Raw genomic sequence first — 12,210 nt, 5'->3', positions numbered from 1 at the left:
GATAATCAAAGAAAAAATATTGTAGTACTCTGAATCTAGTTTCCAAACTACAAAACTTTTTCAAAATTGGATAAGATTAAGGGGGTCAAATAATTCACACACGAAAAACAGACCCTGATTTTTTCTAAAAAACATAACATAGTGTCTGACATGCGCATCAAAAAAGTCATAGTTAGATTTAGTATTTTGATAAATCCTTTGGTAGAAAGATAGTTAAGAGTGAGTACTAGAAGAAGTTAATTTTTTTGTAATTTTTTGATGAGTATTTTTTTGATGATTTTTCCAATCGAGCACATCCTGAAAATTAGGTACCTATTCATGCGCGAAGCATAAGTTGCACTAAACAAATCAAAAATACAATTTTAATTATAAAGAATCAAGTGCACTACAATAATATATAAAGTTTTTTAAATTTGGATAAGTATATCAAAAGTTATTAAAAAAATGGTGCACCTATGTTTGTGAGAACTATGGAGACACCAATAAAAGAAACTCAATAATAATATGTTATTATTGTTTAAAAAATATATGGTTAGAAAGCTCAGAAGATGGGTAAAAATATGGTGGCAATTTTAGAAATACCCACTTGATGAGGTGTAAACCTGATGATGACAAAATCGATAAACCAAGTTGATAAAATAAAACACATCAAAAATGAGAGAAATGGAGGGAAATCAAACTTCCAAACTGTAGCTTTGTCATCTAGGCCTATTTCTAAGCCTAAACAGTCAAAAACACGTATGGGGAACTTATGGTATAAAAAGCGCGTATGGGGTACTTGTGGTGTAAGAAGTGCGTACATGCTCTTTTTACTATAAATAGCGCGTACACGTTATTGTATAATATAATATTATATATATGATGTGTATATACATATAATATGTGTATAATATGATATTGTATATATAATATGTGTATATACATATAATATATAATATTTATTTATATATATGTATATAATAATATATAATATACTAAGTATATATATACACATATAAGTGTATTGTCTCCCCCTCTCAAATGCATACAAGGTGCTTCTCTCTCTCTCTCTCTCTCTCTCTCTTCCCTTCTCCCTTCCTCCATACCCCATCCCTCTCTCTCCTTCCCTCTCTCCCCTTCTCCCTTCCTCCATACCCCATCCCTCCCTTTCTCCCCTTCTCCCTTCCTCCATACCCCATCCCTCTCTCTCTCTCTCTACCCTTCTCCCTTCCTCCATACCCCATCCCTCTTTCTCTTCTTCTCTCCCTCCCTTCCTCCATACCCCACTGCAACTGTGTCTGCACTTCTATAGAAGTAAGTGAATTTATTTCTTGTCTGCAACTTCCTCTTTGATTTTTATCATGTATGCTCTCCTAAGAAAATTGACCAATGGATTTGTGTGTGTATATTGAATAGGAGGAATAGGATTTTAAATTGAACCACGGGTGCATTACCATGATAAACAAGGAAACCTACAGCAATATTCTTCTCGAATGTGTTTTTAATGAGCAGAGTAGATGTGGAAAATAGTGTCAATAAAGCAACATGATGAGTCAGAGTACCTGTAATATGTTTTTTACAAGGAAACAACTAGTAGGAAGAGAAAGAGGGAGAGTAACACATATGATGTCCTAGATAATGATAGTGGTGGGTATGCGGGAGTTCCCATGTTGTTACACAACACCTATCACCTAAAGAAATTAAAGTTTGTTGTATGCATGGCAATGGTAGTATATGATGATAATCACTTGTCAAACGACTTGGAACGGTACATACCCATGAAAGAAATCAAGTGTGTAATTCCTATAGTCACAATCATATAACCTTGCAAATTTACCTTGCAAATTTAATAGCATCATATTTTTTAGAACTTAGGCAGTACTCTTAGGGTTAGGTCAAGCTCTTACACATGCTTTTTAGTGAAGCCTCATTGTTTGTTCACTTGGAGTCTCTCTTATGCTGACAATGGTCTAACTTAGCTATATCAAAACTAAACTACTGATGTTGTATTGTATGATGTTCTATTCATAACTTTAAATTTAATATATCATTTTATTAGCCCACCATATGACCCCTTAGGTGTCATTAGAGGTCATATTGTTTCCTAAGAGGTCATATGGTATCCTGTGACCCCTTAGGATAAGACACCATATGACCCATAACAACACCATATGGTGTTCTAAGGGGTCATAGGATGACATATGACCCCTCGGGACACCAATGACCCATAACAACACCATATGGTGTTCTAAAGGGTCATACGGTGTTCTATGACCCCTTAAGACACTATTTGGTGTCATTATAGGTCCTATGGTGTGCTAAGGGATAATATAGTGTCATATGATCCCTTAGGACACCCTATGACCCCTTAGATGTTAATATGGGTTATATTGTGTTCTAAGGGTCATATTATATCCTGGATTCGTTCTCTCTCTCTCTCTCTCTCTCTCTCTCTTCCTCCCTCTACCTCTCACTTCCTCCCCCCTCTCTCTCCCTCTCTCCCTCTCCCTCCTTCCCTCCTTCTCTCTCACTCCCCCCTACTCTCTCTCTCTCTCTCTCTACCTCTCCCTGATGGGGTTCACCTAGTTTACTCACACTTCACCTAACTGGTGTTGCTCAATTCCACCAACTCTCTAGGTCTAGCTATGTTATAAGACCTCCAAGTCCTTCTCAATCTCTTCTAGGGCTTTCTTCTTGTGAACCTCAAGGTGTTTGCTTCAATTGTTTAACTAGGAACCCTACCAATTCACAATGTCTCCAATGTGTTCATTATGGTTGTCTTGGCTTCAACTTGTCAATTTGACCTACTACAATTGTGGGTTGATGTAGAGGTGTGGAGGTGTCTTCTAACATGTTTTGAATACCATTTGGGTCCATTTGAGGTTTTCATTCATTATCTCTCTTACCGATTTCACCATTTTTTGCCTAGGAAAGGGCTACAAGGAATGAGCCCCAATTAGGCCTCCAAAATCTGGTTTTCTAGGGCTTGGAGGAAAATGGTCCAAAGTACATTGAAATAAGGTCTTATATTCTTCAATGATACACCTATCCCCAAGAGATTTAGGTGGTTTTGGTTTCTCAACCCACCATACAATGCCCTGACCCCAAAATGAGGGTTTTGAAGGGTTTCTAGGCCTCCTAACCAGCAGTGATTGGTTTAGTTTGGAAAATGAGCATCAAATGGTTTTGTCAAGGTTTCCCCTTGCATAGGTAACTCTGTATGAACTTTATGGACCCCTCCAAAAGGTTGTTTGTGGTCTTGCATCCACCCCTGCACCTTACACTTCAACTTCACCCTTGTTATCACTATTTAGAATTTTGGGAGATTTTGTCTTTTTTAATCCCTTCAATTTTTTGGCTTTCATGGTTTCTTGCTGCTCCTGAGAGTTTCTTGTCTCAGGGTTTAGGGTTTTCTTTGTAATTTCCCCTTTTATCCATCTTGTAAGCCCTACGTTCTTTTTCTTGTTACCTTTTTCCACTTAAGTAGAAGGGTCGGTCCATTGTGAGAGAAGGGGTTCCTTTTAGGGTCTTTGCCTAGGAGGGATATAACTTTCTTTTTAAATTTATGCCATGTTCCTAAGTTTTATTTCATTTTAATTTTGTCTGGCGGGTGTTATAAAGAATGTGCATCTCATTATGGATCCACCGGTTCGTGTTGTTTCGCAATGTAAAGATGTGTGCTACTTACTTTTCGCGAAGCAGCGAAAAGGATGGTGGGCTCGACAAATAAAGTGGCTTGCAAGTTAAAAAACACGCATCTCCAAGATGATCCAATGCAGCGCATTTTCTTGCAACCCGAAATAACATGAAGTTTATCCTTCGCGAAGTAGCGAAAGGATGGTGGGCCTGATAGGTAAGCGGATTCCAAAGTTAATGTTCGAGCATCTTCAACATGATCTAATGATAGGTGCTTTTTTGCAATGAAGAGTAACATGATGTTTATCCTTCACGAAGCAGTGAAAGGATGGTGGGCCCGACAGGTAAACGACTGCCAATTTTAAAGACCGATCAACTTGAAGTTGATCGGACACCACACGTTGTTTCACATTGAAAAGTAACATGAAGTTTATTCTTCACGAAACAATGAAATAGAGATGGCTATGATGTGGTGGTTTAGGTGGCGATACAGATGGATGTACAACTGAGAAAGAAAATGATTTGTCAATGGGACACGTGGGTCTGGCTAGATTTCCAGATTGGTCCGTTTGAAAAGGTGGCAGTGTTGGTAAAATTCATGGTGTAGTGAGACACATGGCGGTTCAGATGTGGAGACTGGTAGATTTCTTGGACAAATAAGTGACAACCACGTGGAAGATACTTGCTGGAGGTTTGCAAATGAGTGAATTTATGAAGAGGGTCCACTTTGAAGACTAAAGAGATTAAAGACTAATCAACTTGAAGTTGATCGGACGTCGCACGCTGTTTCACATGGTGAAGGTGAAAGATGTTTACCTTTCATGAAGCGAAAAAAAAAACACTAGCGGTGGCAGTCACAGTGAAGGATAACGGTCGAGCGGTTAGTTGATGATCCAATGATGTGCATTGTTTCGCATTGTGAAGATGCGCGAAGTTTACTCTTCGCGAAATGACGAAAGGATGGTGGGGCCCATTTCTAAAAAGGATGACATAGGTAAGGTAAAGAACGTGCACATCTTGCATGATCCACCAGTTTGCGTTGTTTTGTGATGCAAAGATGCACAAATTTTACTCTTCGCGAAACAAGGAAAAGGCAAAACACTTAGAAAATTTCTGTGGTCTATTGGAGCCAATTTTTGAATTCAATTATGAATTAATTGCTGAAGCATGTGGCTTAATTGTTTCTAATCAATGCTCAATTTCTGTAATAATCTTCACATCAGTTGAAATTTTGGCATCAATTCGAAGAATCTTGCAAAGGAACCAGTGCACAGAGTGAAATTTTTGAAGCAACAAGTAAGTTTCTGCAAATTGCTTAACAGTTACAGTTGAATTGGTATCAATGGGTGTTTAATTTCTCAAAAAATCTGTCTAAGATTTAATTGAAATAATTTTAATTCTGAAATGGCACCATGAAGAGATTTCATGGGGAAGGTTAATTACTAGGAGAGAGCCATTAGTGGTGACTTTTTAGAACAATTAACTAGGTCCAGTAATGCTCTAGGTAAAATGAAAGAATTGGTGCCTACAGCTTCCCGCCTGAGAATTGGCGATGGCCTATATGATAAAGGGAATTGGTTGAGGGATCCCCAGATAGGAATATTAGGTTTGGAACTTTTCAAAGTGGGTTCTAGCCAGAGAAATTCCCCCTCTCCTATGAATAGTATATGGGAACTAGATGTTGGGAAGCTCATAGTCCCTAGGGTTTTTATGGACGTGGACCTGTTAACCCAAATTGCAAATAATTGTGATCCCAATGCCAAGACAATAAAGAATGTAAATGGCGAGTCTCTAATTGAAATAAATGATGATTAGTTCAGGAGAGTGTTTAGACTTAGTGAGGTATCAAATTATTTAGAGCCCATCAATTTTGAAACAGTTGCAAAGGTCTATGATGCACAGAGAGACCACCTTAGAAATGGCCCTTGAAGGAATTCTTCACCAAAATAGGAGGACTAACAGTTGTAGGCCCTAGCACCATGGAACTGTTTTCATTAAACTTATTCACTTTGAGGGCTAAAGGGATGTATTGGTCCTTATGTCAAATTTTTAGGGAGGATGCAGAAGCTACTATGCCAACCCACTATATGCTCATGATAGCACATATTTTGAACCCATCTTTGGCAGTGACTTTTGATTTTGCACCTTATCTCACTGATGCCATTAATGAGGGATTGATAGGGATAAAAAATTCCAAGGTAGACAGATCTTTTAGATGGTACTCTCTCCTCATTCACATGTTTTGTTTAAAGGTGTTGAATATTTTGCTAATGAAATGGACCCGATCAAGGAAAAAGACGACGAGGAGATGCCTGTTCAGTTGTGGAGCACAGTTTTGTCTTGGGATAGAGAAGATGCAAGTTACCTAAAGTTTGATATATGTTTTGCATCTAGGATTAGAATTCTTTTGTGCCCACAGAACCCTTGGATTCCTAAAGCTCTCCTCGAATTCCTTAGGCCTAAGGAATTTGCTGAAGATATCAAGATTGTGCATAATTGGGGTGAAATATATTTGTACCATGTCTCCACTATGTTCAGAGTGTTTGGTTTTAGAGGAACTCCATATTTTCTCCCATATCAAGCCCCATTAAAGATAGGAATTGTTGAGGTCCTGAGGCAAATTGGAGGTTTGCAAGAAGTAGAATTGACAAATAGGGGGAAAGGAACACTTTTCCCAACTGTCACTGTAGCACATTAGTTTGTAATCACCAAGTGTGGTTGGACACATTTTAATGATTTCTTTCAGCCATACAGGTTCTCTACTGTAGTGGCAAGATTTGCCGACCTAGAGGATTTCTTTAATGGTATGTTTAAGAAGAGAGTCATATGCAAAGGGAAGGCCCACCAGTTTCATTTCCCTGAGGATTTAATAAGGAATGAGTTCAATTTAGCTGAGCAAGAAGTTAGGAAGGAAAAATGGCTAGCTTTCAAAAAGATTTTGGATTTCATTCATTATTTTGACAGTAGTTATGATCCCCTGGTTAGTTTTCATCCTTTTCAGGAAAAGATTAAGTTTTTGATAGATTACTTTGAGGATCTAATGCAAACCCTAAAGGAAAAGAAGGAGGATGTGATGAAAGCCAATCCTGAAAAGGCCAAATTGGCTTTAGCTAACCCTTCCTATGCCAAGGTAATAACCCTAGGAAAATACACAGTGTAGAAAAGGTCAAAGTATAGTGTACTGATGCCAATAAGGGAAGAGCCTTCTACTTCAAAAGGTAAAAGGGAATTAGAAGATATTGTTGAGATTCCAGACTCCCCTAAAAGGTAGAAAGTAGGGGTAGAAGTAGAGATAGATGAGCCCTTGTATTCCCCCTCCGAATCCCCAAAACATGTAGTAGCAGAGCAACTATTGCAATTAGGAAGCCTTGGGGAAATTGCTCTCACTTATGAGGAGTTGCAAGAAGGAATGTCTAAAGAATCAGCGAGTGCCCAGCGAGTGCCCAAATGGACCTAACGACAGAGGAATTTTTAGGAAAAGAACTAGACACTGTCATTAAGCAGGCCAGTGAGGAGTTTTTGGCGGATGATAGTTTCATCAAAATGGGGTCCTTCTTGCAATTCGTTTGGAGGAGAAATATAGGCCAATTCAAGGAAAGATGTGAGAAAATAAAAAATGAGAATCCTCACAAAGATGCATCTACAGTTGAAGTAGACATAAAGAAAGAAATGTTGATAGAATTTGGGAATATTACCCCAGAACAAGGGAGCAAAATGATTGCAGAAGCAGGAATTTTGATTCTCTCTGAATGGGATATAGCAGATGCTTTAGTGCTTGAGGCCATGAGGAAGGAGACAAATCCCTTGGAAGGAATAACTTATAGCAATGATCATGCTGCCCCAGTTAAGTGGTCACTAAGGAGGGAGGAGAGAAAAAAGAGGAAGGACACCTCAGAGTCTGGCTATCTCGGAGGCATGATTGTGAAGAGAGTAAAGGACACAGGGGTAGTGGAGGCTACAAGCATAATCTTGGAATCAACAAAGTTCAACATGACTGTAGTTGAGAAAGAGGCTAAGGAAAAGGTTGATCTCTAGGTCAAGTTGGAGGCAATCTTAAAAGCCTACAATGAAGCCAAAGCTGAAATAGCTCAGAGGGACAGTACAATTGCTAAATTGAAGAATCAAATAGCAGGGCAATATCATCAAGGTGAGTCTTCTACCTTGATGATTGCCTCTTCTCCGGCTAAACCTCCATCTGCTAGTCCAATCATTGAATTCCCCTTGTCCCCTGTAAATTGAAGTAGGCTCGAGCCATTTTTGCAAGCAAGTATGAAGAGAAGGTCAGAGGCACCATTTTAAAATTTGTTGATGTATACACCTAAAAATGGTTTGAAGATAATTAATTGAATAAGAAATTATTTAATTAATCTCCCTCCCCAATTTAATTAAATTCATCAACAATTTGATTAAATCCTCCCTTTTCATCTACTTATTAATAAATCTAAGGATTTATTTAATAGGTTCATTTCAATAATCCTCTTTGATTAATTAATTCAAATTAATTAATTCTTCCACATCAAATTCATTCTTCTAATCTCTGATTAATTAAAACAAATCAATTATGAGTTGTTGAAATTAATTAGCCTTTTCCTATTAATTGAATTTCTAAATTCAAATTCTCCTAACTTTTAACCACCTAACCTAACCATTCCTAAACCTAACCTATTCCATCCACCCCCATGTCCCCTTTCATCCAACCTCTTCTAGAAGCTTTGTGACACTTGTCACTAAGTGTTCCCTTTCATCTAACCTCTTCTAGAAGCCTCTTGACACTTGTCACCATAGAGATCACAAATGTTCCCTTTAAACCAACCCCCTATGCTAACCTCCTCCAATTTAACCATTGATATCTTCTGATCAATATTGACCATTGATTCTTGCAACCTCACCCCTAGCCTTGAAAATCCTATAGCTTTGGTTACAGGTATCAAAATGGCTATAGAATGGAACATTACACAACTACAAGTCTTTGGAGACTCCCAGCTCGTCATCAATCAAATTAATGATGACTATCAAACAAAGGACAAAAAATTGATGCCTTATCAAAAGATGGTTGATGATATCAAGAAATACTTTATAGATATAACTTTTTACCAGATTCCAAGAAATGACAACAAAGCAGCAGATGCCATGGCTACACTTGCTTCTCTCCTTTAGACACAAGAAAATCAACAATGTTATGAATTCTTGGTGGAAGAATTGTTTTACCCTGCTCATAATTATCCCGATTTCCAAACTATCTATCACCTTGTTGGACATGATTCCTCCTGATATGGCCAAACTTACACATACCTGAAAGATAACACCCTCCCTCTCGACTTATTAAAAAACCAAAAGAGAAACTTTATTCGCCAATCCTCCCATTTTACTCTCGTCATGGATACCCTGTTTAAAAGAGGTCTAGACGGTACTCTCTTAAGATGTCTCGAACAAGAAGAATCTAAGAAGGTCTTAAATGAAGTCCATAACGACATTTGTGGCACTCATTCAAGTGGTCTTACCCTTTCGAAAAAACTCATACGCTTGGGCTATTTTTGGCCAACTATGGAATGCGATTATTTTCAGATAGTTAGAACATGCAAACAATGTCAGATCCATGGGAATTTGATTCATGCACCAGCACAATAACTTCATGCTTTAGCAACATCTTGGCCTTTTTGTCAATGGGGTCTGGATCTAGTAGGAAAGATAAATCCTTCTTCATCTAATGGACACAAATTCATCCTTGTATCTATAAAATATTTTACAAAATGGATTGAGGTTGTACCTCTCACAAACATCAGAGGAAAACAAATTGCTGCATTTATCTTGAGCTACATCATCTATCGCTATGGAATACCAATGACCATTATCATTGATAATGGACGACCATTCAAGAACCAGGATGTACAAGAGCTATGTGAGAAGTTCAAAATCCATCACAAATTCTCCACACCCTATTATCCACAGGGGAATGGGCAGGCGAAAACATCTAACAAAACTATTTTGAAAATCCTCAAAAAGATAGTGAACGATGCTAGAAGACATTGGCATATTCAACTAAACCCTTCTCTATGGGCCTACCATACCAGTATCCACACACCAATAGGTGCCACACCTTTCTCTCTTGTATACGGATCATAAGCAATATTGCCAATCGAAGTAGAGATACCCTCTCTATGTGTATCACTAAAAGGTCTCATCCCAGATGAAGAACAACGAGTATCTAGACTACAAGAGTTAGAATTCATTCATGAATGAAGACAAAATGTCTTTGATCATTTAAAGGTATATCAGCAAAGAATGTGCCAGAGTTATAATCATAAGGTTAAACCTTGAGTCTTTCAAGTTGGAGAACTCGTACTAAAGGAAAATCCACGCAACCAGGCAGACCAAGAAAAGAAAGGAAAGTTTGAACCAAACTGGTTAAGTCCATTTGTGGTCACAATAGTATTTGGATCAAGAGCATATCAACTATCAACATAGGATGAAGATCAGCTTGAGGAACCTATCAATAGCATGCATTTGAAAAAGTTTTATGTCTGAAATAATTAAAAAAACAATGAAAAAAAAATCAAAAATAGTAAAAAATCAAAAAAAAGAAAAAGAAAAAAACAAAATAAAAAAATCAAATATCAGAAAAAGTGCAATAAAAATAGACGGTGAAAACCTGGCCAACAGGCGCTATCTGTCCGCTAGCTCTTCCATCTATTAGTTCATGCATCTTTCCACTTGCATTCATTCATTTTCCATCAGCATTGACCATCATAAAGCCTTTGTGCATACGCAGACATCCCAGGTGGCTTCTTCCATGGTTTGGATCATTGGATATATCATAACGACTTTGTTTCTAGGCTTGGGGAAAAATCCTACACCTAGCTGGGGGCAAAACTCTTGATCATTTTGAGCTTAATCAAATAGGTAGAACAATAGTTAGACAACTCTTATCAAGTGAAAACTGAGACACATCCAATGGTGAACACGAGATCAAATTGTCAACTATCAAGCTATCACAAAGTCAGTCTAAGCACATCACACACTTTTCAATGGATAATATCTTTTGGATAATGATTTTAACATGATTGTTCAACTTTTCTATATTGCTTTTTGCTATCATAATTTCTGAGTGACTCCAGGATGTTTTTGACTAGAGGAACAAGGAAGGAACATGATATTTTTCTTGTCTACTATCTGAAAATTAATCATTAATATGTGCAAATTTGTCTCGAGACATGATCATCAAAGTATCATTAAAGACATTTCTGATTTGCATATTAAAATAGTTAATACTGCCTAGTTTACGCAAGCAACACTCAGGTCATCTTAGTTCAATTATACCTCTATGCTTGTGCTAACTTGCTATATCAAAATCCAGGAAAATAGTTCTTAGGTCATCATGGTTTAATTATACCATTAATGTTTGCACTCACTTCTCACATTTCAAAAGCTCAATGATGACAAAAATGCAATAATCCAGTGACTGGTCTGGTCGTAGCTTTGCATTCCATTGCATTTTAGCTTGCATTTTATTCTCATATGGGATCCCGTAGGCTCCTTTCATCCAAGGTTAAATCTATCATAGGAATCATCAAAGTATCATCACAAGCATATACACAATCAGACGAACAACTCATATCTCTTCAGATATTGCCGACCCAATGAAAATCTTATGCTATCTCTCTCAACAGAATCAACATCAGCATATCCCAATCTTTTTTCAACTTGATATCAACAAACTGTCAGTTCTTTATCTAATCAACCTTATCAAATCAATCAATCAATAAAGCCTAATCGATCTATCATGTCTTATACAAGATGTATCCTTCATGAAACCAGACATTTTGATCATGTCTTATACAGGATGAATCCTTCCTGAAACCAGACGCTTTGATCATCTTTGTCTTATATAGGATGTATCCTTCCTGAAACCAGTCACTTCGATCATGTCTTATACATGATGAATCCTGCCTGAAACTAGACACTTTGATCATCTTTGTCTTATATAGGATGAATCCTTCCTGAAACCAGACTGAATCTAATCAATCAAGATTTTTCAATCTTATCAATCTAAGCAATCAAGCTATTTGAAGAACTTGCATTTTCATCAAACACAATTGTGGAAATCAAATCAAATCTATCGGGATATCAATCTCACAAAACTACAAAGATCAATTATCTCAATTGATCTCCCGAGGGGGCATCATTATACCAGAATTTAGCAATCAAGAGCTGGGGCATCCTATCAAACTGATATCATCATCAAAATGAGATTATTCTTTGAATCAACGCGTCATGACACATCGCTTCAAAGAAAGGCAAAATGTATACACCTAAAAAATGGTCTGAAGATAATTAATTGAATAAGCAATTATTTAATTAATCTCCCTCCCCAATTTAATTAAATTCATCAACAATTTGATTAAATCCTCCCTTTTCATCTACTTATTAATAAATCTAAGGATTTATTTAATAGGTTCATTTCAATAATCCTCTTTGATCAATTAATTCAAATTAATTAATTCTTCCCCATCAAATTCATTCTTCTAATCTCTGATTAATTAAAACAAATCAATTATGAGTTGTTGAAATTAATTAGCCTTTTCTTATTAATTAAAT

Source organism: Cryptomeria japonica, chromosome 11, assembly GCF_030272615.1.
Source record: "Cryptomeria japonica chromosome 11, Sugi_1.0, whole genome shotgun sequence".
NCBI classification, from domain to species: domain Eukaryota; kingdom Viridiplantae; phylum Streptophyta; class Pinopsida; order Cupressales; family Cupressaceae; genus Cryptomeria; species Cryptomeria japonica.
Note: the sequence above shows the minus strand (reverse complement) of the source record.